This window comes from Ochotona curzoniae, unplaced genomic scaffold (genome assembly GCF_017591425.1).
Source record: "Ochotona curzoniae isolate NIBS_2020 unplaced genomic scaffold, NIBS_Ocur_1.0 contig_3498, whole genome shotgun sequence".
Lineage (NCBI taxonomy): Eukaryota > Metazoa > Chordata > Mammalia > Lagomorpha > Ochotonidae > Ochotona > Ochotona curzoniae.
The window spans coordinates 1,347,019-1,373,016 of NW_024465885.1; the positions used below are offsets into that span (position 1 = coordinate 1,347,019).

The 25,998-nt window shown below is 38.7% G+C and overlaps 1 protein-coding gene across 8 annotated transcripts in view; it reads left to right on the plus strand.

Moving 5' to 3' along the window:
- The window catches only part of ZBTB20 (zinc finger and BTB domain containing 20), a 709,762-nt gene that overhangs the window by 480,022 nt on the left and 203,742 nt on the right, over window positions 1-25,998 (plus strand). The window contains exon 1 of one of the 8 annotated variants that reach the window (XM_040980446.1): window positions 11,003-11,653. The exons of the other annotated variants lie outside the window; for them this stretch is intronic. The gene's annotated coding sequence lies outside the window, so the exon portion shown is untranslated. Of the gene's footprint in view, window positions 1-11,002; window positions 11,654-25,998 lie in introns of those variants that run through there. 8 annotated transcript variants of the gene reach the window in all.

Consider the following 25,998-nt stretch of genomic DNA (forward strand, 5'->3'; position numbering starts at 1 on the left):
AAAATGGGTCCATTTGTCGGCAATACAAAAGCAGTCACCAACATCAGGGCGGTAGAAGAAAGTAGATATTTATTGCAAAGCGCAGATAATGACCCAGGCAGCTATTGCTTGCTTTACGGGATTCCCAAGGAATTAGGGCTGAAGAGTATTATAAATTGAATCTGGGGCTGCAAGATGCATGATCAGCTTGTGTCCAAGTGTGTGGTTGGTCAGTGGAGCTCATGGCTTTTCTTTGGTTGGTGATGCCAGCATGATCTTTAGGAAAATTTGATGGCAAATTAATTGGTCTTGGGTTAGGTGAAGATGGTAGTTACCTTCTGCACAGACCTGGTATTTCCCACACAGATCACTCCAGGACAACACTGGTCATGGAAAATCTTCTCTATTGGAGAAGTAGGTAACTCCTTGAGTCTGGTAATTGGAACCTTGTAAAGCCAGCTGAATCACTCCCTTAAGTCAATGAACTTCTTTTGCTAAAGGACAGGCAAGGACATCTGGAGGTAAAGGGTTTGGTTTGAAAGTGGCAGAGGAAGATATCTGTAACTCTCTTTCAGATCATTTTAAAGATTTTTTTTTAATTGGAAAGGCAGATGTGTAGATAAAAGGAGAGACAGAGAGAAAGATCCTCCATTCACTGGTTCACTCCTCAAGTGGCCAAAAAAGCCAGAGCTGAGCTGATCAGAAACCAGGAGCCAAGAGCTTTTTGTGGATCTGCCATGTAGGTGCACAGTCCCAAAGCCTTGGGTCATCCTCTGCTGCTTTTCCAGACCACCCGCAGAAAGTTGGATGAGAAGTGGAACAGCCAGGGCATGAACTGGCACCTATTATGTACAAGCACGTGCAAGGCAAGGATTTAGCCACAAGACCGTTGCTTTGGATACTCATATCATTTTCTTAAAAGGAGAAATTAGCAAGAAAAAGCAGTATAAACTGAGTCATTTGCTGATGTGCAAATTTTATGAAAATTCTAATGACAGATTAGGTCAGTTTATAAGTACATATTAGCCATGTCATAAGAATACTCAAACCTTCTATGTGGCTTGATTTTGGCAATCTTTATGTGTAGCAACATTATTGAAATTAAACTGTCTTCCTAGTTACTACTATTCTTTAACATACTAAAAAATATATTTTTATCAATTTTGTATTTTAAAAACCCTTTACTTGGTATCAAGGGACTACATTTCTAGCCTCAGTTCTGTCTTTTAACTAATTCCAAAGCACTGCATACTGATACTCTTTAAAGCACCCTTCCAGCTCTTGTGTTCTAATATACCATATTGTGCATTATATAGAACTATCCACATAATAACACTAAGCTGCATGAAAGCTCTATATAGTGAAAAGCTGAGTTAGGTCAAAAGAACATATACAGAGATATCTTTTAAGTGCGAATTTTAAGTGAATTTTCCACTGCACAAGGGAATTGAATTTAGCAGATAAATATTCAGAGCCAACAGGCCATTCAGGACTTGATCAAGACTGACATGATAAAAGCATCATTTTCAAAAATACCCTAGGACATCAACAAACAGAATAGACCAGAATGGAAGAAATTTGGAATAGACAAAGAAGACATGATTCCAGGGTTCAGTGTGAGATGAAGAGTTCAGATCATGGTGTTATGATCAGAGTTCAAGTAGGAGCAGGTGATATGAAGACATGAAAGATACATGTTCATGAAAAAACTAGTTAAAAAGAATATAAAAAGGCAAAATCATGAATGAGGAAATGTAAATGTCTAATAAACATATGACAAAGCATTGTAACTCACCAGCAGCTAAAGATGTGACTTCACAAATGAAATAAATCTTCATCACACTGAGTGTGTATATTGACATGGAATTTTGCAAAAAATGGTATTGTATTATCAAGAACTTTTGTTTAAAAATATATCCTTTGACCCAGTAAACTGACTTCTAGGCATTTTCTCCATGGGAAGGTGAATCTCAAATAAATGCCTATGGAGGGCCTGGTGCAGTAGCTTAGTGGAAATGCTTGCTTTGCAGGCACTAGGACACTTATGGGTGCCCACTACTGTCCCAGCTGCTCCACTTCCCATTCAGTTCCCTGCTTGTGGCCTGGGAAAACAGTCAAGGATGGCCCAAAGCCTTGGAACCTTGCGCCGCATGAAAGACCTGGAAGATGGTTTTGGCTCCTGGCTTCTGATCAGCTCAGTTCTGGCCATTTTGACCACTTGTGGAGTGAACCAGCAAATAGAATATTTGCAGTATTCAAAATCAGGGGAACTATTGAACAAATTCTGAAATACTCATGTGTATCATTACACACATATTTATGTATTATATAATTGTTTTTTAAAAATTTATTTATCCTTTAAGATATTTACAGATTTACAGAGTGAAGGAGTGACAGAGTGAAAGAGCTTACATCCACTGGCTCACTCTGTAAGTGGCCATAAAGGCCAGAGCTGAGCCAATCCAAAGCCAGGAGCTTCTCCCAGGTCGTCAATGCTGGTGCAAGGTCCCAAGGCTTCGGGAGGTGCAGTATTCCAAGCCTTTGGGTCATCCTTTATGGCTTTCCCAGTCCACAAGCAGGGAGCTGGAAGGGAAGTGGAGCAGCTGGGACATGAACCAGTGCCTGTATGGGATCCCAGCACATGCAAGGCAAGGATTTAGCCACTATGACATCGGGCCCAATTGTGTAGTTCTTAAAGATACTTTAAAGGACTTTTTAAAGGAATTACTATGAAATAATGTAACTGAAAATATGTGATCTAGCAGAAATGAACCCATGTATATATCCAACATCATTGCAAATCTTAAACTGCAAATACATGATTATAATAAAAGAAAATATATTAAAACGTGAATAAGATTTATCACTGTGTTGTGAAAGTATTGTTTTTCTTATTTCTTGATCCTTCTAAGTGCTCTAGAAAATTCTAATGTGGAAAAGGTTTAAAAGCAATCAACAAAGGATTTAAGTGACTAGCTTGAATTTGATAATAATTTAAGAAAATAATATATGTCTAATTATAATACATTAAATATATAAAATGTGTGATATATTGTATATATGTGTTGCCAACCCGCAGCAATGCTACCTACGAGGCACCCTCTTGAGTGTCTGGGCAAAGCCGGAACCGCAACTGGACCCGTTATTGCCGAAAGCGGCTGCTTTTATACTCTTTCTCCACTTCTTGTTTCCCTGTTCTTCTCCCTGTAGGCCTTATTGCTTTTGTACCCCTCTCTGCTGCTTCTCTCCTCATTCTTCTTCCCGTAGGTCTTAGCTTTTCTCCCCCAAGGTCTTAGCTTTTCTCCCTGTTTTTATACCCCTCTCTCCACTGCTTTTCTCCCCATTGGTCTTAGCTTTTCTCCCTGAAGGCCTTATTGCTTTTGAACCTCTCTCTGCTGCCCGTTTTTCTCCTCTTCCATCTTACTTCTTTTAGCAGCTGCTTTTATACCACTCTCTACCAATCACTTCTCCCCGTGGGTCCACTTGGCGCTACCTGATAGGCCAGTAGCAAATGGCAGCCTATCCCTGTGACTTCCTGTTTGCCTTCCTGTTTACCCCGCCTCCTGGCCCTGGGCTAGCTGCCATCATGCAAAGGCCTTTCATGTTTATCCGGGCCGCTCCAGCAACCCACTCCCCACATATATGTACATGTCTTATTTATATTATATATAAAATATAGAATTTCACTTTCTGTAGCCTGAATCATTCATATTATATCATCATGTAGTGTTTCCCAGAGCCTGTCTGTTTTTCCCTTCCTTCCGTTTTGGTCTCTCCATTTTCTCTCCCTTGTTTCTTTCCTTCTTTCCTTTCTTCTTTCTTTTGCATACCTGTACTTTGGTCCTAAGTGGCTAAGCTTTACTTTGACTTTTTTTTAGAAGTTTTTCTGTCCAGTTTAACATTAATGTATTAAGAACACATTTACATTTATATGAAATTATCTCACCAATAAAGAAAGGAGCCTAGATCACATTTTATGTTTTCAGTTGTTTCTTAACTTCTGATTTTCTCTTAATATAAAAATGTGTTTATCTAATAATACCATTTGTAATAATTCAAGCAGATGAAAATGAAGGAAAGGACACAACCAGTATGTCACTGTAGAACAACTTGTATTGAGTGAAATAAAGTAATACTGTTAAAATTTATTAGGCACCCATCTCAAGTATAGAATTTCAACTGCTTTGTGTAGAAATTGATAAACATAACAACTTACTTGGCTCTGGACCCAAAAATTTTGACCCTTAATTGGATGCCAGAAAGAACAAACCAGATAAAGTTTTATGGGCTCAAAATATACAAGTTATTTATTCTGCCCCTTTTCTAACAAAACAGAATAAGGAAAAAATGTAATCTTTAAAATCTAAATTCCTTATACTAGCCAATGGCAAAGTGCTAGAGTAACTAAGAATTTCCAGACCTCACCCTTTTCCCTCTGCCAATTCAATATACCACTCTCTCTCCCTCAGGCCTCACTGACTGTACAAGTTAACTAAGAGCCATTTGTACACACACTCATCTGCTTTTTAAAACTGCAAGTCCAGTGAAAACAGAGACCATGTTCTGTTTATCTTAGTTATCTCAAGTTCAGACAAAGTGCATGGTTATAGAGCCAACTAATGAAGGATTAGCAGTTTGGTTTAGATGATTTTATTATCTACCAAAAAATTCTAAGGAAAAAGTCACTTAGACTGCATTTAGACTCTGCAATCCGTACACTCTGCAATTATTATATAACCAAGCTTAGTAGCAGTCAAGGAAGTTTCTACAGAATTATGTTATTATGAAATTATGAACATTTTGGAAGCAATAAATATCTTTCAAGGACATATTTTTTTTCAAGGCTAAAGGTTCAGTAGTGTATTTCTTAAGAACTTTTCCAGTTACTACTTTTGCATCCACAAAAGTTACTAAATCTCTTTAACTCCTAATTTCCTCTTCTGAAAGGTGGGAAAATCATCTTTATTTAATAGTTCTTGCTGTATGGGCTTGAGATATCGCATATCAAATAACACATGCCTGGTTAAACCCTGAACTATTATGTACTAGAAATAGTGCTTCCCAGGACACATGGTTAGCCTTGGAAATGAATATTGATAATTGAGACAGAGTATATAGATATATCATTTAGTCTCTTCCTGTATTTAGAATCAGAGAGCTTTAAGTGCATAAAGCAGGGCATTTCAAGATTTGTAGCACAAGAATTACTTGAAAGAATCCACCTCACTAATTTAATTGGCTTGATCAGGGTGAGATTTTAGAGGATGCTCCCTGTGTGGTTCTGTTGCAACTAAGCAGGATTCCAGCTCTGAATAACCCAGTTGTCTTGATTCCATCCCAACCTTGTTCATATCACCTCTAGCCCCGTGGAACCATTCCGCAGGATTCAACCTGCTCTATGATGTGTAGCTTGGCTACCATAAGCCTTACTGTGTGTACCTGCCAACCCCAAACCGATGAAAGCAGAAAAATAGGGAAGGCAAGGTCAATTGAGAAAACCTGAGTAGCCATAGCAAATTATCTGTTATTTTGTATTATTTGGAGTAATGATCTACATTAGTCCAAATGTGAGCTGATTTGAGAGATGGGGTTGAACTGCAAAACAATAGTTTGCTCCCAATAACTGGAATGTCTGGGTATAGTGGAGTTTATCTCCTGTTTTTTATGGAATTGCTATCTATAGAAATTAGATGAATAAGCACAATTGAAGTGCAAAGTGTTAAATGCATGCTTTGATTTAGTCAATGCATTTGCACATTGAAGTAATTAGGATGTATTTAAAAGCATTCTGCTTGCAATACTTTGTTCTTCATTTCCTACAAATCAAATTAGTGAGGGGTAGATTTGATTTTGACATCATTTTGAAAATATTTTCTTTTTCTTTTTTTAATTTCCTCAGTATTACATTTTTACAAAGTTCAAAACACAACCAACTGTGACTAAATTCATAAAAACAAAACAAAAGTCCAAAGTGCAAGAAAATGAAAAACAGCACAGAGCAATATGCAGCAGAGCCACGTAAATCATACCTCACAAATATAGTTGTAATAACACACCTTATCCATGTCTGATCAATTAATAACAAATTCATATTCAGATAGCAAACAGCTCATTCTTTCACTTTGATTGAGTGCCCCAAATTTAATTATTCATCTCAGTTCAAATAAATAAGAAAAGACAGCAGCCAGATCCACTGAGAAAACTTAACCATCTCCTGTTTTCATTGTACTATATGTAAAGCAATGAATCAAAATGTGAAGAAAGAATTCAAAGGGTGCTTTCCTTGCTTGCAAACAAAGCATTCAAGCAAGGCTGTTGGTTTTAAAATAAAGTTAGATTTGACCAAGAAATGTAATGGAGCTGCAAAGTATAGATAAAGACAGCCCCGAGTGTCTTCTACACACCATCAAGAGTACAAGTTATTTTACCTCCCTGAGCCTCAGTGTTCCCATCTGTAAAGTGAGGGCGGTAATTAAAGAGCTGTTTTAATAATACATAATAATGTATTTGAAGTGCCTGACATTTAATGTATACTCAATAATTGACAATAATTATTATTAATTCAGGAAAATGAAATTTGGATAGATAAGATGCCAAAATTCTCAGAAAAAAATTCAACAGTAGCATTTTATCATCTTGCTTTCCCAGAGGCTAATTACATGGGTCACAGATTTTACTATAGGACTTCACCATGAGTCCTGCAGAAGGAAGTGTTTTACCTTTTCTTATTTGAAAGGCAGAATGACACAGAGGAAGAGAGATCTTCATTCAGTGGCTCACTCCTCAAATGATCACAAAGGCTGATGCTGGGCTAGGCTGAAGCCAGAGTCCTAGGTCTCCATCCTGGTCTGTACCATTGGTGGCAGGAACACAAGCACTTGTGCCTACTGTTTTTCCATATATATTAGCAGGGAACTAGATTGGAAATGAAACAGCCAGAATTCAAATAGGAGCTCCAATAAGGGATGCTGGCAGGTGGCAACTTAACTCATTATGTCACAATGCTGACCTCCCTTTATACTGTTTGCATATTTAAATGAGAAAACTTTGCCAATATAAATAGTTATATTATTTTATTGATGATAAACATAGCTTTGACCATGATAAGTCTGATTTCTCCTCTGTTTTTCCAATACTACCTTTGTCCTTCTATAAGTATGCATGTCTGTCTAGAGAAGCAAAGGAGAGCGGAGTGAGAGAATGGATAAGAATAATAAATCATTTTGACTTCTCAAGAACCTGAGGGGGTTGATCAGATCAACCATTCTGATAGGATCAACCTTCTTGGTGGTGATTATTAGTTCTGTGTTTCATGTAATGGAAATGCTGTATAAATGAGGAGAAACAAAAATAAGAAAATATCAATATAGTACAAAGAAGCCAGTTTAAAACTGGTCTATTCAGATTGTAGGGAGAGCTATGAGCTTCTGTACCTCTTCAGTGAGGTTGGCGCCATGTGGAATAACAGCCATCTGGGTTCAAAGCTACTATTTCTTTGTTGACAGAGGTGGCTAAACCAGGTGAGCCTGTTAGCCTTCGTTTAGATATAAGGTTATCTAAATTAAAAGGAATCATGGAGAAATTCTAATCCAAGAGCTTCAGTTCTCAGTTGAAGAATCTGAATGACTTAGCAAGCCCTTAAGTAGCAAAATTTGTTGGTAAATTTCAACTTCTAGATTCTAGTCAAATCCATTCTATTTTGTATCATGCTACTTTTGTGTCTTGGGACTGTCTGTACCCTTTGGGCTTCCCACATGTCCACAGTGGCTTTTCTTTCTGTGACCAAAAGAGTCCAGTGAGGTACCCAGCAGTGCAATCTCACTAGAATCCTCTCACCTGCTTCTGCGTTGTCCATACAGCCTAAAAGACAACAGGAAAGGGCTTTTTCATTTGACTATTAAATTTAATTTTTTTTCACCAAGAAATAAACTGTAATAAAGTGTTCTTAATCATTTCCAACTCATCCAAGTTACTTTAGTCCTCCTCGTGTTATTATCAATTGGAGCTACAAGAAATGGAAAACAAAGAATCATAATTTGTAGCACAAATGAAAAGTTCTGACTCTGGGTGTTACCCAGAGGAAGGGAAGGCCAGATAGGCTGTGGCAGGTTTGTTCATAGGACCCAAGAAGTCACCCAGAAAGTTGAATCTACAGAAGTAGGGGAAAATAAGAACAGATGAAGGAATAGAAGAAAAGGCAGGCAACAAAGAGAAGGTGTGGCAAACGATATGGTCCTAGAGTTGTTTATTTGCTCGCAGTCAGGTCCTTTGTGTGCTGTTACCACCACTTATATTGCTACTATTAAGTAATGACTAAAATTCTTTGAATCAAGCATTAATCAATCCACCAAGAAAAAAAAATTAAGTATTGGGTAGGTAAATATCTTTCCTGTCTACCTAGAGAGAAGAGGAAGTGTTGATCGGCTGTTAATGGTGAGCTAAACCAGCATACCAGGATTTTTTATAAATGCTTTTCCCAGGCCCCATTGAGTCTATGGCTGAGACTAGTTGTATACCAGCTGTGCATGCAAAATCTCATAATTATTCTTACTGTATTAAGCATTTTATAGCAATTTGGTTTCTAAAATGCTATGCAATAGTTTTTATGCAAGTGTACCAGACATGTAAGCTGTTCCAATGAAAACATTTCCTTTCTTTTAGACACATAGTTTTAGATTTCCAAACTTAGTTATTTGCATTGATGGAAGAATCTTTGGGACAGACATCAGATCTGTGTGTGTGTGTGTGTGTGTGTGTGTGTGTGTGTGTAGGGGAGAGAAGCCAATTGGATTTTTTTTCTCGCACACATTTTATTTCTTGGAGCATGCTTCTCAGAAAGGGGGTTTTCACTCATTTTTATAACCCTGATATTAGCAAGTATTGCTGCTGAGCATTAGCTCCTCACAGCGTATCCTGTTGAGAAGGGTATCAGGGAAGAAGCCAGGTGGTCTTTCACATTCCTTCAGGACAGATTGACAAACATGCAAAGGACTTGGACTTAACCTCTCTGCAGAAGGCTGACACCTCTAACACTGGTGCACATGCTGCTGCGCCCTGCAGTGGCAAGGCTTGGGCCTGAGCCCAAAGCTGGTGTGGAGTTTGAACCCTTGGCATTCTGGCCCAAGGCCAAGTGCTATCAATGGAACCCCACTGACACCTTTAGTTATTCTTCCTAGATTAGGATAGTAATTTACTTGTCTCTTTGATGTCAAGTGTCTGGTTTTGTTTCCAGATGCCTCCCAGCTCATCTGTATTCCAGGGGTTTCAAAAGACTTTAAACTCATTGGTTCTTTCCTTTGTCATTTCCATTTGGGGAACGCAGGAGGGATACAGAGAGACTGGAGAGAGGTAAAGGAGGGAGGTCTTGTGTGTGTGATGTAGAAGGTATGTGGGGAGGGCTCTGTGACAAGGCAGGAATAATGAAAGGCATATTCTCTTTCAGAATATCAACCATTACAGCAGAGCAAGTCAGGATGGAGTTTAAGAGGTGATGCGTAGGACAATGTAGTGAAAAGTGTTATTAGATTCATGTGTAAAAGCCCTCCAACCAGCAGTAATCTCAGACTCCCCCAAACAATTGCAGTATATGAAAGAGATGGAGAGGCCATAGAAATTTTATCCCAATGCCAATAAGGTAACAGCTCTTGGATTTTAACATGCAGTCGGAGGAAAAGGCATTTATACATGGGTGTCATTTCGTATTTACAAGGGTCCGTCTAGCACTGTTTATTGATTTTGCTACAATTTTTTCCCCAGGACCCTGTAGATAGATAATTGCTAGAAATGTCCATCATTAGCACAGCAACGAGAGCAACCATTGGACTTAGAAAAAGACACACACAGGACCCTGCAAGCAAGCATCAAATAGGGGAAAGAGTTACACAATAACACGTGCAGCTATAACTCCAGGCAAACACACACAACACTCTGTGTAGCCATTGCAGAGAAAATACACACAGCCCCCTGTGCAGCCATCACACATCAGGAAAATACACACATGACACCCCTATGCAACCATCACACCAGGCAAAAGCACAGACATAAAATGCTAAGTCAATAGGAATGAACAGCTCATAAAAGCCTACTGGAATAGATCACATCACAGCCAGGTACATCTGTTCTCAGCACTAACCATTATCGTTAGCTTAAAATGCTTAAAATCACTGCACATCCTCAGGTCTAGGGACAAATTATTCCAAGAAGCTTCTACTAAATAGATTTTGCAATGCAGTGAAGGGGACCTCTACTACATTAAAGTGATGCATTTTGCATCTCAAAGGCTGTCAACTGTATTTAGAGGAACTGGTTGATTGAAGAACAATGCTGTAAGATAGGAAAGCAATTTTTCTGGCCTTTCCAAACCTGGAGGTGATTTTTACCCCAACTTGAGTGAAGTGTGCAATTCAATGGGCATCCCTCAGATCGAGAGGTGACTAATAAAAGCAGAATTGGAAATAGCTTTCAACTGGTGCTGCAGAGAAAGCCACTGCATCCTATTTCCAACTGGAACTCTCGGTGCTGTGTCATGTCTGAAGGCATCAGTGAGGTCAAACTTCAAGCCATCAACTTGAGATAAATAGGAAGCAACTGAAGTCTTGCTTTGGAGAGCCATGTGCTCTACTGGGGGAATAAAGGCACCACCCACCTCGCCTTTCTCTTTATCTTCTTGCCTTGGTCTGTGATGTTATGCTGACTGTGTGACACAGGGGTTACCACACTGTGAGAGAAACTCGGCGTGTCCTTCTGAAGAGTGGCCCAAAAGAGCCAGCTAGAAAGAACTTCAAGCCTACAGTTCCATGTTTCAATTACAGTGGCAGCAGTTTTGTGTTTCCACTGAGTGAGAGAAGTTTCAGGCTAGCTTGTTAAGAATGATTTACACCATAATTCTAGGAAAAACAAATGTGAGTGACTGAGATTTGAAAGGAAAGAGTAGGGGGGAAGTGCCAGACCAAACAAATCCTAAGTAAATAGGGGGTGGGAACTGGGGGTGGGATTGAGGGTGGGAGTGGATCTTTTGTTTCTCTGCTTATTTCTTTGGAACAAAAGAGAAAATGTATGTACTATTGGTAATTACTTCTCTCACCTGGGTGGAGTGAGGCAGAGGAAAGCAAAATCGCACCATGCGTTCCATGTAAAAGCAAAATGTTAGAACAGTTCGTGTGACTACATCTTCCTGGGAATGAACAGTACTGGAACCAAGAACTAAAAATTCCACTCCCCGACCTCCAGTGTGATAGAGGAGGTTTTCTTAGGGTGAGCCAAGTATTTTTCATAAAACAATGTACTTGGTGACTGAGGTAATTACATGGTGACTAGGACATACCTCATGGTATATTGTAGAAATCGCAAATACCTGCGTGATAACTATAGTAACTATGGTTCTCACGACTGTATTATCTCCTGATAACTATATAATTAGTTTGTGTCATCAAAGCACACTAAATGTATGCTGGTTCCAGCTACTCTGATAGAAAAAATAAAATAAACTTTTTTGCAATGGGAAGAAAAGCTAATGAAGAAAGTTGCCAAGAACAGATATTTTGTAATCTGTGCTAAATCTCTGCTGGAAAACATGAACAGTAACGAAGCTGAGAAGACAGTAAAAGAAATTCGGGGCAAGGTGCCAGACGCCCAGACGGAAGGAGAATGTGGACCAAAAGATTGCGACAATCGGGTAATTATGGTTTATGAATTTCAGCTTTAATCTGTAGTTCAGTGAGTCCTGATTAAATATCTGTTAAACACAATTAAAGTTTGTTTTTGTATTTCACCGTCTTGATCAGAATAATTAGAGACTGCGTGTTTCATGTCAAAAGTAGCAAGAGGAATTTTAGTGAATGAACATCGTTTTTAAAAGCCATTTGTAGCACCAGCTGTTGGCATTATTTTATATTTTAGTGTTATCAGCATAAAGATGGTCCTCTGGATGCTGAATAGTTTCCAGCAGGACAAGGATGCTATACAGCTATGATGGGCCTGGGCTGAGACTTCAGTGGTTAGGAGCCAGTGTGTGTGCACAGGAAACAATGGGCAGCGGAGAAGGTCAGGGAGGCACAGATTCTAGAAGCAAGAAGGAAGACATTTGGGCTAAGTTTACTCAAGCAAGGAGCTAAGTGAGGGAATTTCTCATGTGTTAGCCATTTGTGTTAACACCTGCAAATGCTGGGGGGCTTATTGAAATGGGTTATACATTGTATCTGAAGGAAGAGCACAAGAAAAATGTCATGAGAAGTTCTAGAAAACACTGTTTTGTTGGTTCTCTTCTTCAAAAAATAAAAAAAGTGCCTCTTAGTCCTAGAATTAGTAGAAGGAAGTGCTGAAAGAAGTATGAGTTCTTCAAAATGAGCAAGCTGAAATATACATAGGATTGAATGAAATTGGGTAAAGGAGTAAATAAGACTATACAGACCAAAGCTTAGTCTATGCCTTCGATTCTCTCAGGTCAAGAGGATTAGAGAATTGTCAGTTACTGTCTCTTTAAGAACTGTGGGGAGCATGCGTAAAAATGTGTGAAAAAAGAAACACCTGTGTGGCATACCATAGGGTGGTGTTCAAAGAAATGATTAGATATGATCTTGGCTCTATGATAGACTGAATAATGCTTCCCCCCTTCAAAAATGTCCACATCTTAATCCTCAAAACTTGTGACTGTGTTGCCTTATGTGCCAGAGGGATTCTATAGGTGTGAGTAAGGTAGGAAGCTATGGGAAGCGGAGGGGGAGATTGTCTCAGACTATCAGAGGGGTCCTCCTAAAGGAAAGATGGAGAAGGGAGAGTCAGAGGAGATGGGAGCATCACAGTAGAGATGAAAAGGATTTGAAAATGCTGTGCTTCAGCGTTTTGAAGATGGCAGAACCATAAACCAAGAACTAGAGTAGTCTGGAGGAGCTGGATCACCAAGGAAAGGGGTTTTCCCCAGGTCCTCCAGAAAAAAATGGAACTCAGGTGATACCTTGATTTTTAAACTTCCATCCTCCAGCACTATCTTATTTGTTAAGATGTTAAGTTCATGGAAAGCTCATACATCAAGCATAAGAAACGATAATCTCCAGGAATCCACTTCAAGGACTCAATATTTTGAAAGTGATCTAGTGGAAAGTACATCAACCTATGAAAAGAAATTAATAAGACTATTAATTTAATTTTTTTAAGATTTAATTTTATGGAAAGGCAGATTTGCAAAAAGAAGGAGACAGAGAAAAGGATCTTTCTTCCACTGGTTCACTCCCCAAGTGGCCCCAGTGGTTGGAGCTGAGTTGATCAGAAGCCAGGAGCCAGGAATTTCCTCTGGATCTCCCATTGGGTGCATGCTTCCAAGGCTTTGGGTCATCCTCTCTTGCTTTCCCAGGCCACAAACAGGGAGCTGGATGGGAAGTGGATCAGCCAGAATAAAAACTGGCACCCATATGGGATCCAGGAGTATGCAAGGAGAGGATTTAGCCATTGAGCCATAGTGCCAGGCCCATGAATTTAATTTTCTAAGGCCCATTTTCAGACTGTCTTAGTACCTTTATTTTAGGGATACCTGCTGTGTTAGGATTTTAAGAAGCCTAGATTAAAATCATAGGCAAGTACAATCTTATCTATTACCATTTGCCAGCAGTATATCCCAGATGATTAGAAGTGTTTGCAGGCAGGGAGGACTGCAAGATGAAATGAATTTCTCTTATAATAGCAGATAATATTTGAATACTTACCATAAGTTAAGTCAATACCTTTACCAATGTTTGACCTTTTGGGACCTATGGGAATAGCAATTTAATGTGTTACTATATATCCAGTGTCATTTAAAACTTCTTAGCTCTTCATGAGGACACTGGAAATCTGATTAAAATCTACTCCCAAATTAATAAATTTTAGAGTTATTTAGAGGCAGGGATAATAATGTGCTTTATAAAGTTCCATTAAATGTGAGATTGAAACCCAGTTGACCATAGATGCTTAAGCAGACTGGGGGATGGCTGATATGTGTCACGAATGATTTTAGAAAAAGTGACATTTTTAACGTCATGAGTTGTGGGGGAGAGTGACTGTAACCCAGATAGGCAAAGACCATGACCAAAATTGGCTATCTACGCTCTTGCATCCAAGAGTCTGAAATACTGCAGAGGAAAGAAAATAGCATGGTGGTGAAAAGCTTGGGCCTGGTATCAAGAACCTAAATGAAAATCCTGGTTTGTTCACATGTGAACAAGTACCTTCCCATTTCTTCGCTTTCCTGGCTTCTAACAGAATGACGATAATACCTGGTTTGTGGACACAGTTACTAAGAAAATTAAAGGAGGAATAAAACAAAGTACTCAGAAAAGGATCTGACTGTTGGTGAGCACCCTTAGCTATTAGCCTCTGTTTTTATCATCCTCTTTCTCATAGTCTGAAAAGTAGCACTCAATTAAAAAAAAACTTACAAAGAAAAATGTGCCTTGCTTATTGATAATTATTACATTTAGAAAAACGTAGTCATATGGTATTTCCAAAGCTAAAAATCTATTCTGAACCATTCTTATACTGTAAGGAAAATTATATGTCTTAATCATTGAATTGGAGGACTGTTATATTCATTGCTTACCTATTGAGAATGGAAATGAATTAAGAAATCGCCCACAAAAGCACTCTGTCAAAGCTGATAAGTAAACTTGACCTACACTTCTACTTACACATTTTCCTTTTGGTTGGTTATCTGTTGCCTTATAACAGCTTTTTTTCACCTTATTAGTTGATCTTTACACCTACAACAACACACCTGAAAATAAGCTAAAAGTACTGCAAACATGAACGGGAGCACAATGGTCTTTAATTAATAAGATGATTGAAAACATCTCTCCCTTCCCATCTCTTTTCATTGGGATCAGACGTCTTTGTTCCTATGAGCTCCAAGAAGGGTTGGCCACACTGTGAGGCCCAGCATGCCTGTGAGTCATTACTGGAGAGGAGAGTATATCCAGCCACCAGTACGATGATTTTCACAGACATTACCTCACTGCAGAAAACACTGAAGACAGGAGCCTTCCAGGATGCTTGGGGCTGACTGGGAGACACTCTTTTTTGAGAATGGTGTTTCTTTTTCTGTTCTTTCATGTTTTTTTTAATTGGAAAGGCAGATTTATAGACAGGGGAGACAAAAGTATTCCATCCACTGGTTCATTCCTCTAGTTGCCAAAATGGCCATAGCTGAGTCAATCTGAAACCAGTAGTCAGGAGCTTTCCTCTATGCCTCCCATGTGGGTGCAGAGTCCCAAGGCTTTGGTCATCCTCCACTGCTTTCCCAGTCCACAAGCAGAGAGCTGGATGGGAAGTGGAACAGCTAGGACATGAACACTGGCACCTAAATGGGATCCTGGCATTTGCAAGATGAGGATTTAGCCAGTGAGCCATCACACTGGGCTCCAGGAGAATGGTATTATTTAAAGAAATTCCTAACCCCTTTTGCTTGTGGCTTCCAACAGCAGTCTCTTGAGAGCTATGAACCATTCCCCTCTACAAGAACTACTGTTGAAAGGATTCACAGAAATACTCTAACCTGTCAGTAGGCTTCAGACACTTCAACTCCGATTTAAATAGTGATCTAAGAAAAACATTGTGGGACTGACAAGATTTGAAACCACAATTCTACAATACTTACTATGTGAGTTTGGGTCAGTCTTTAATGTGTACTGGGGTTCTAGTTTTTAATTGGAGAAATTAGTACTTCTGATACTGAAGAAGAAGAAAGCATGGATTCGTTTTCAAGGAATTTTGAGATTTTTTTTTAAGATTTATATTTATTATTTTTTCATTGGAAAGGCTGATATACAGAGAGGAGAGACAGAGAGGAAGATCTTCTATCCGATGAATCACTCCCCAAGTGAGCGCAACGGCCGATGCTATGCCGATCTGAAGCCAGGAGCCTCTTCTGGGTCTCCCATGCGGGCGCAGGGTCCCAAAGCTTTGGGCCGTCCTCGACTGCTTTCCCAGGCCACAAGCAGGGAGCTGGAAGGGAAGTGGGGCTGCTGGGACAGAACCAGCACCCATATGGGATCCCGGGCATGCAAGGCGAGGACCTTAAGCACTGAACCACCGCGCCGGGCCCAGAGATACGTTTTAAATAACATTCAGATGAAAAGCATTGTTAATATTCTTGTTAGCCTTTTTATTGTGTAGCACTCATTATTTCATTCAGTCAGTAAGTATTTGTTGAGTCTCTACCATTCTAGACATTGGCAATAGAGTAATGAGGACTCAGAGGTCCTGCTTCCTCATGGAACACTCTGGTGGTGGAAGATGGGTAAATAAATATGTAAACATGATCAAACACATTGCAATGAAGAAAATAATAGTGCTAGCAAATAGAGATGGCAGGTGAAGAGATGATATTTGGCTGATGTTATTTAACTAGTTACATGAAATATATGGAGGAAAACCATTTGGGGTAAATAGAATAGCAACTATCAAAGTCTTGGCTCAGTGAGCTGTGAATATGTAGGTCTGCAATAAATGTAAACAGAAAAGCAGTCAGGAACCAGACCATGCAGCTTCACAGTGAGAAGTACCAGGAAGCCCTGGGAGAACGATGAAATAGTGGGATATGATTGCCCACTTAAGGAAATCATGTCAGTTTCTATATTGAGAACAGAGTATAGAGGAACAAAAGGAAAAGGAGATGAACTAATGGTTAAAAAGTGTCAAAAACTGAAGATACAAAGTACTCTTGTGAGATTTAATTTATTGTCTCATGGAGAATTTGAAATATCTTACATTCAGCAGCCAAGATAGCAGAAACTGATTTATGAATTGTAGCATCTCCTATGTCTTTGGTCATTTAGAGAGTTGTGTTTTGAAATGTTCTTCTAAAGGGAAGAAGAAAGGGATATGGGAGCAGAGTTCATTGATTGTTTGCAAATGAAGCAGTGTTATTTAGGAAAGAAAGATGGTTTAAAGAGACTGAGAAAGTCATTGGCAGCCAAGAACCTCAACAGAGCAAATAGCACAGATTATGCCCATTTTTTAAAGAGTTGTGCATTTTTATTGGAAAGGCAGATATACAGATAGGAGGAGAGACAGAGAGGAAGATCCTCTGCCCAATGATTCACTCCCCAAGTGGCCAAAAGGCTGCAGCTAAGCCAATCTGAAGCCAGGAGCCTGGATCCTCCTCTGGGTCTCCCATGGCGGTTCAGGGTCCCAAGGCTTTGGGCTGTCCTCAATTGCTTTCCCAGGCTACAAGCAGGGAGCTGGATGGGAATCGGGGCTGCCAAGATTAGAACCGGTGACCATATGGAATCCTGGCACATGCAAGATAGAACCTTAACCACTAGGCCACCGCACCATGCCCAGATTATGCCCATTTTACTAAGGTTCACCAAGTCTTCGTTCTCTTTTTTTTCTGAAATTGCATAAGATCACATGTCATCTAGATTTTTCTTCTGCTTTTTTTTTTTAAGATACTTGTTTGTATTTGAAAGGCAGAATTACAGCAAGAAAAGAAAAGGCAGCAACAACCACCTCTGGGCTGATCCAAAGTTGAGAGCTAGGAACTTCTTCTGTGTCTACCAAGTGAGTGCAGAGTTCCAAAGACTTGGGCTATCCTTTCCTGCCTTCCCAGGCCATCTGCAGGGAGCTGGACCAGAATTGAAACCAATGAAACTCAAACTACACCCATAAGGGATGCTGGTGCTGCAGGCAGAAGCTTGAGCTGCTACTACAAGGAAGAAGCCCTTTTCTGCCTTTGTGAAAATATCCTAACCCTCTACCACTATCTACCCCTCACATTAGTCCACAGAGCTCTCTACAGTGAAGGGTGGGAATATGTAATGTAATTTGGACATTAGGAAGGGAGAAATTCTTTTGTTTTTATAGGAGTTTGTAAGTAGAATGAAAACATTCAATCTGGGGTGGGGAGGTCGATATTAGTACAATACATTGTGACTCCAGTGAATCACCAATCTCACTTGAGACAAGTTTAGTTATATTGTTCTTTGTTAAGTGATTGAGAGATTTTAATAAATAGCAGATCATAATAAATACAGCCATTAATAATGGCCTGTATAAAAGTCATTAGCTTATGGACAACTTATTTTCACTAATAAATAGAAAATTATATTAATCCCTTTTCAGTGATATTCATAAATAATGCAAATTGGTAAAGAATTCAATTACATATGAAAATATATTTAGACAGAAAGCAAGGGATGGAAGCTTTCTACAAAGGGGCATTGTTGGAAGGCTACAGGTTACAAGTCCAAAGTAAGTATAAAGAGACCAAAACCTGTGTTGGAGTTGAGGATAACTACTTGAAGTAATGCCAATTTCATAGTCAGAGTTCCTATATCAACCTAGGAAATCAGTGTAATAGTATGATAAGATGTAATACTTATCCTGTAGGCGAAAAACAGTTTAGCACCATACATGAAAAGTATATTGCAAACACTAAACATTCAGAAATTATTTCAGTGAATGCTTAATAATGTAATTTTTAAAAATAAAACTTGAAAAATGTTTAATGGAACTTCAAAATTCCTGTGACAAAATTTCCTGCATTTTACTATCCCAAATCTTTAGGCTATTTTAAAAGCTTCCCCTCCTATCAGTTCCCAAACTGGTCTTTCTCTAGGAAACAAAATATAAATTATCTTATCTAAATTTCAAGAATCACTATTCCCACATGAAAACATGTCAAAACTGAGAAGACAATACAGAACTCTTAACAACCAGTGCAATTCACACCAGCTCATCTGCTATCTCCTAATAAAACTGGTTGTTAATCTTCCCTGATTTGTCTACATCTTTCAGGTAATAAAAGTGTCCAAAGCATAATGCATTCTTCCAGAGAAGATCTTCGGGTAACTTAATACCTCTCGGCTCAGAGACACAATGTCCCTTTGTATCTAGTCCTGAATTGGATTGACATTTCTAGCTGACACTTTACATTAAAGGTCACTTTACTCGGTGCACTTTTCGCTTGGTGCAGTATCTGATCTTTCTTTTTTTGTTCTAGAACTCCCCTAACTCTCAGAAAAAGATTTCTTTTTCCTCAGCAGCATCTTGAGAGCTTCCAATTTCTTTATCTCGTTGGTGTATTTCATGAATAGTTAAGATACTGCTAATTATCAGTTTCTCTTCCCAATACAATGTCTACGTCCCATCTTTAGAGATATTAATAATCAGAATATGGTGAACACCAAAAATAGAGTTGGGCATAACTCTGAACCGACAAGGGAACAGAGAGCTCTTGAGAAGAAAGGACTGTGCTAACTGTAATGATTTTATAAGGGTCATTTATTACTCAGTAAATTTTCTTAAAATGGAACCACCATGAGCGAAAGATTTGGTTTCTTTTTATTTATTTGTGTTGAACCATTCAACTCATACAGGTTGGAAAATAACTTCCACAACAAAGCCAACTAGTGTTTTATAACCCAGTATGGATGTGATATCCCAAAGTGTGTCCTGTCCTTTCCCTTTTCATTTTGATTGTCTTCAAAAGGAGAAAAAGTGTATTTTAAAAAAATCTTGATGAAACCAAGCAACAAAACTTCCAAAGCTCATTTACACAAATATATGTGGTCCTGAAGTTTATCAAGGTTGTCAAAGAAGAAAATATAGGCTGGAATTTTTTAAAACACCAAAGATGCATTTTAAAGATAACCTGCAAAAATATGAAAACCACAATACCCTTTCCAGAATGTAAAAGCTGTGATGATACAGCAGTGCTCTGAGAACTTGGGGAGACAGATTAAGACTGGAATGCAACATTCATATTGTTAGATAAGAGCAGTCTATCTAGCTGTCTCCTATGATTTGATAGTGAACAAAGATTGGGAGGGTAGGGAATGTTTAAAGGAAAAGGTCAGTATAGGTTAGATGAAAAAAGAGACTTGTTGAAAGATACTTGGAAAATCACTAGTTGGTACCATGTAATTATCCCTTTTTATCCTACTGTCAAAGCAATGTATGAACAAGTCCAGGGAGAAAGAGAAATTCACAGGAAGGTAACAGTTAATTTTTCACTTGGCATGATTGTTCTGATTTTTTTTTAAAGCATTATTTTTTTAATGGACGAAAGGGTGTTGATAACTTCCATTAGTTGATAACTTTTTTAAAGAGAAGGAAAGAAAAAAGGGGGCAGGGGGAGGAATGGAAGGCAGTATACTTATATTATTTCTCCAAGTGTTTTTGAATGACTGATCTGGCTTCAAGTTTCAAGCTGCTTAAATCTATCTCACTGATGGGTCCAAATCAAGTGTTAACATGTTTGGAACAATTAGTGTCAGCAGGGCTTGTGGCTCCCTAACCTTAGCCTTATTGTATGAGGGGTAAATAGTGACTTGTAATTTAGCCAGTAAGTGTGGGTCATTCATGATGCACATACCAGCTCCACTGAAAACCGATCAATTTCTTTGCTTGGCAGTGGCATTCATAAGGCCCCTATGGAGCATTATCCCATGCCTGGGGGTCATTACTCTTCTGCAGAAGCACTGACATTTGTGATGAATGCTGGTACCTGGGAAGAGGAGTGTTTGGCTGTTTAAACAGATTACATTTTGCTTTTAGAACCATAGACATTAGATCACATCTCAAGCTATCACCCATGTGATCAGGGAGGATAAAATCAATGCGACTCAGATGTGAACTAGTGAGACTCAGGTGTACCAACCATCATTCCTTTGGGAAAAACAGGCTGGACGTTACATTCTCTCACGACATGGTGTGAGTTGTGCTGCAGAGCAACTGGTGATAACCATTTATAGTTACTGAGATGCTGGGATGTCGACAGGCGTGAGATTCTGTCCGTCACTATTATCTACAACAAGACTCATTACCTGCCATCCAGTAAACATCCCATTTACACCATCTGCAATGAATTAAAAAGTGACTAAAGGAATCAGGATCAGTTTGAGTCACAACATGTTTGTCCAGTTCATTTTCATCTCTGGAAGCCCTCTGGTTTTTTGAGAGACTTCGGGGAGTGGGGGAGATATATAATGAATAAACCCGAGAATAGACTTACAGGTGCAGTTCTGATAACCACAGGGTTTTAACCAGGAATTTCCAAATACGAGCAGCTTCTTAAAGCCTAATTCACTTCATACCCTTGTCAGTTCTTCTTTTCTGTTTTTTCCTCACTCTGCTTTTCTTGCAAAGTGGAGCTGGGAATCTGTGTTTGATATTCCTAAATTGATGCTGACTACAGTGAGAAATATTTCATAAAAATGTATATTTCAACATAAACTCTGAGGCAACCATGCCACTGGATCCAGAGAGCAAGTGATGATTAGTTCCTAATTTACATCTGCAGTGATTTCTGTGGCAAGTGTGAATTCCATGTCCTACTGTAAGGTTCTTTGTGGTCCTTCCTATTTAAAGCAGTTATTAGGTATTAAAAAGATGCAGAGGTCTACTGTCACTTGAGACTATTTAGTTTATATATAAGTAAACTAGCTGTCTGTCCAGATTTACACATGTGGGTCATCTAGTGGTGGAAACTGTAGAGCAAAAGATCAAGCAGAGGTCTCATGTACAAACCGCTAGAGAAATAGCAGAAGGATTTGACATTTATTCATATGCATCACCTTTTGTTAGCAGATTTTTTTTTCATCTTCCGTTTTATTCATTGTATATTCCCTCAAATGAGGAAATAACCTCCACTCCTACCTTAAAGACAGAGGTTCTCAGTATTGCTGTAGGTGCCTTGGTAAGCAGAGACCAGTTCTGAAATAAGGATACTAAAGATAAGCTCTTCTGAAAAAAAGCCTTGACTAGGAAGTAGGATTTCTCTCCCAGAAAGCCATCCCTTCCTCCCACAAATTGCCCTTGTGATAGTAACATGGGAAGATTATATATTACCTCATCTCCTTAAAGACAACAGGACAAGTGCTATGGGAATGCTTTATTTCTTTTAATCATTTCAGGTATCCTCTGTCTTCAATATTTCACTGAAGTGGTCCCAGGTTGCCTTGAGAAAGACACTCTAGTGAGAGAGGGAGAAATAGAACAATGAAAATGATGACCTCATCTGCAGAGACTTTTAGCCAAAAGGGATATGTTAGCAATGAACACTGTCCTCAAATCTATGAAACTGACAACTGGTCTATGTGATAGTATTAATTTGCCTATTACATAATCTATCAAAAGCTCATATGTATGTTTTCAGGGGAAAAAGATTCAAACATAAGTGTATAAGACTTTTAGAGCTATGGACTTTAAGCTAAAATAAAGAAGGCAAATGTCACAACATGGGAATTAGGAAGTTATTCTGCAGAGCCAAGGAGTGAATGAGTTTCGGTCTCCCTTCCTCTTCTGATTGACCCAGTCCTGAGCTTGCATTATTACAGGCATTCCACTAGGCCAAAGTTAATTGCTGGGCTGGGGGCCAGGAGATGTCTCAGAACTGTAGAAGTGCAGACTTTGCCTCTCTTGAAGTAAAATCTGATTATATTTGATTTATTTTAGTAGCAAATAGCATATTTTCAAGCTATCATAAAAGAAATGTACCAGTTATTGTTACACTGTGAATTCGTGGTATCCATTTGAACTAGTATAAACTGAACTAGTCCATGATAAGATTGACTTGTGAATGCTGTAATTCTATTTGTACAGCACCCGAAAAGGAAAGTCCAATATATTTTCATTAGGTGTACATGCAATTAGATACTAAATTCTTATCACTGATTTTCTAAGGACCAAAGAAATAGTTAAAGAAATGTAGTAGTAAGAGACCAAATAGATGAAAATAGAAGGTAAGTTATACTTTCATTTATTATATTTTTTTAAGAAATTAACTTAATGTACATGCCAAAATCTGTAAATTGAGCTATTAGGCTCATGCAGTATTGATTAACACTTTATACAACACATCATACCTTTTTATAGAATTCTTTATTTTTTATTGCAAAGTCAGATATACAGAGAGGAGGAGAGACAGAGGAAGATCTTCCACCTAATGCTTCACTCCCCAAGTGGCCACAACAGCCTTAGCTGAGCCAATCCGAAGCCAGGAGCCTGAAGCCTCTTCAGGTCTCCCACATGGATGCAAGGTCCCAAGGCTTTGGGCCGTCCTTAACTGTTTTCTCAGGCCACAAGCAGGGAGCTGGATGGGAAGTGGGGCCAACAGGATTAGAACCGGTGCCCATATGTGATCCTGACATGTTCAAGGCGAGGAGTTTAGCTGTTGAGCTACTGCACTGGGCCCTACCATATCATACATTTTATATAGAAGCAAAATGGTGGACTTGTTAAGGTCCTATGTTAGTTCTTAATTTCCAGTTGCTGTAGCAGTCTTAAGGTGAAGACACATTGGCTAAGCCTTCAAGTATTAAAGCCTCAATTAAACATTAGGTGTTGCTCCTAGCTGTTCTCCAGTACCAATAAGTAAATGCAGAATTGGACAAAAGGAGGTAAATTTGTAAAGCTAGGTTAAGGATATTGAGTTAAGGATTCTTCTTGATCCAGTATGAACAGTCCAGCGTGGATTTATTTTTTGTGCTTACATAAAATGATGGGATTGAAAACAACAATTCTGAGGAAAGAAAACACAATGCAAAATAATAGAAGATTCATATGCATCTCAGATTCTAGGCTTCCACATGGATCATAAATGAGAAAATATGGAGAAACCATGTACAAAATCCTGAACTTTTTGTCTAGCTTCATCTTACTCTACCAAGCACAAAAAGGTTTTGTGTATTTTTTTTTAACAAGAGCAAACATAAATTGCCCAGTATACCAGTGAGTAGCCACATCTGCAAGACTTGTGTGTGGGGGAGAGCTTCCAAAGCTTATAACCATGGAGCGAACCACAATTACATTGTTTAGAAAGCCATGTCACAAGAAAAATTCTCTTGACGCTAACCATTTTCCCATTAATTTGGAGCTGTTTGGAAACAGTGCATGGGAACATTTTACTCTGTCTGGTAACTTTTCTATTATTTTAAGTGGTCTAAAGTAGAATTGATTATTGAATAACTAGGGGAAGTAAAAGAAAAAAATAACAAGGATGAGTCAAGTAAAAAGTTCAAGAAATTTTTTCTCTCCTTGATTTCACAATCTTTTTGAGTTTAAGATATCTAGTCTTCTCTCTTGATAACCACTCCCAGAGAATTTTTTGGTACAGGCAAAATAATAAGGGAATGTAGTTAAGCTGTGCGAGTAAATAAAAAAGTATCTACATATCTCTACTCCCAATCTGTGTAACCATAGATGAATTTCCACTTATTTATAGAATAAAAAGTATCTGTTAGCATTGAAAATTCTGAGAGCCTTGGTTGTATGAGGACCATACTTAAAGTTTATAGAAACACCTGGAACATATGGAGTATGCTTCTAAGTACATCTTTTCTGACTTGCAAAAATAATATGCCTGTAGGTGAAGGGAATGCATAAAGTGTCACATGCTAAGTGGCACACCAGCATTCAGCTGAATGGGAAGCAGTGGAGTATGGACTAAGATTGGTGCTCATATGAGAAATTAGCATTGCAGGCAGCAGAGTAGCTCACTTCACCACAGCATAGGCGCCTGTAAATTCTTTAAGAATTTATCACCTGTCTTAGGAGACAGTAGGTATTCAGTAAAAATTGTTACTCAAATTTTATCTCTTTGATTGTGAACAGCACATTTTTTTAAATGTCACATACAATTTACAGAATGATAGACTGATAAATAAAACACTATATTCGAAATTAGGAAAGCCTTCAAAATAGTTTTATTCCTTGTCCCTTTACAAAAGCCTTCTTAAAGATACTGGAGCAACTACTTTCTGCTCCAGATCCTCTTAAAAAAAAACTATTATTTTTTACTGTATATTCTCAAAACATTTGCAACTTTAAAGAAGCAGAACAAATACGTATTGTGGAAGAAAATTAAGAGATCAGCAATGAGAAGAGGAAATAAAAAATGACAGCTTCTCCCTAAAGGATAAATGCAAGAACAGGTCTTTGGGCTCTGGTCCCAGTTTCAACTTCATGCTGATGTGCACCTGGGGGAGGTAGCAGGTGATGCCCTAATTAGTGGATCTATTCTGTTCTTGTGGAGTCCTGGATGAAGTTCACAGGTCCTGGGTTTTGCCTGGTCCAGCCTTAAATATTGTAGCCATTCGGGGAGTGAGCAAGTAAGTAAAAGATGTCTCTCTCTCTCTTTCTCTCTCTCTTTCCTGCTCTCTCCCCCCATTGCCTCTCTCTTACACTTTACCTTTCAAATAAGTAACTTCTTAAGAAAATAAAAGGAGACTCCCCAACCAGTATTCCACATCAGAGTGCTTAGGTCTGAGTCACAGCTCTGCCCAGAGTTCCAGCTACCTGCTAAGTTCCTGGGAACTTAGTTCCAGCTACCTGAGTTCCTTGGAGGCAGGAGTAAAAAGGCCCATGAGTTGAATCCCTACTGCCCCCCAGGTGGAAGACCCAGATGGAGCTCCTGCATCCTGGCTTCAGCTTGGAGCAGCCCCAACTGTGGCAGGCATGTGGGCATAAGTCACTAGATGGAAAAGTTCTCTGCTCTCACTTTCTCTCTCTTGATATCTATATCGATATAGATATATATCTTTAAACGAAATAAACATATGTATAAATATACATATACAACCTTTCACATAAATAAAAATAAAATATGTATTCTTTTAAAAAGGAACAACTTCCTCCCCCAAAAAAGTATTATTTTAAAAAACTAAGACAGAAGAGTCACTGATTAAAAAGCTTCCCTCATAAGTGAAGAGGAAAGAGAAAATATTAGTAGTGATGTGGTCTGGCATCATGCTTACTCAAAACTACAGACCGATCAATTTGCCATTGGTATTCTAACCTATCCACAGTGAATGTGTTAAAATAATGTATCATCGTCTGCCATCAAAGAGACTATGGAAAAAACTGATATAAATGCTACTGGCTACTCAACCAAAATGTACTGAAGAAATATGGTAGCTGTGTAAGAAAAATTAGGGAGGGGAAAATGAAAAGATAAAGTCATCTAGAAATATAAAGAATATTCCATGGGAGGAAAACTGAGGAAATACAACCAGAAGAGCCAAATAGAGTAACAAGTACCTGGGGATAGCT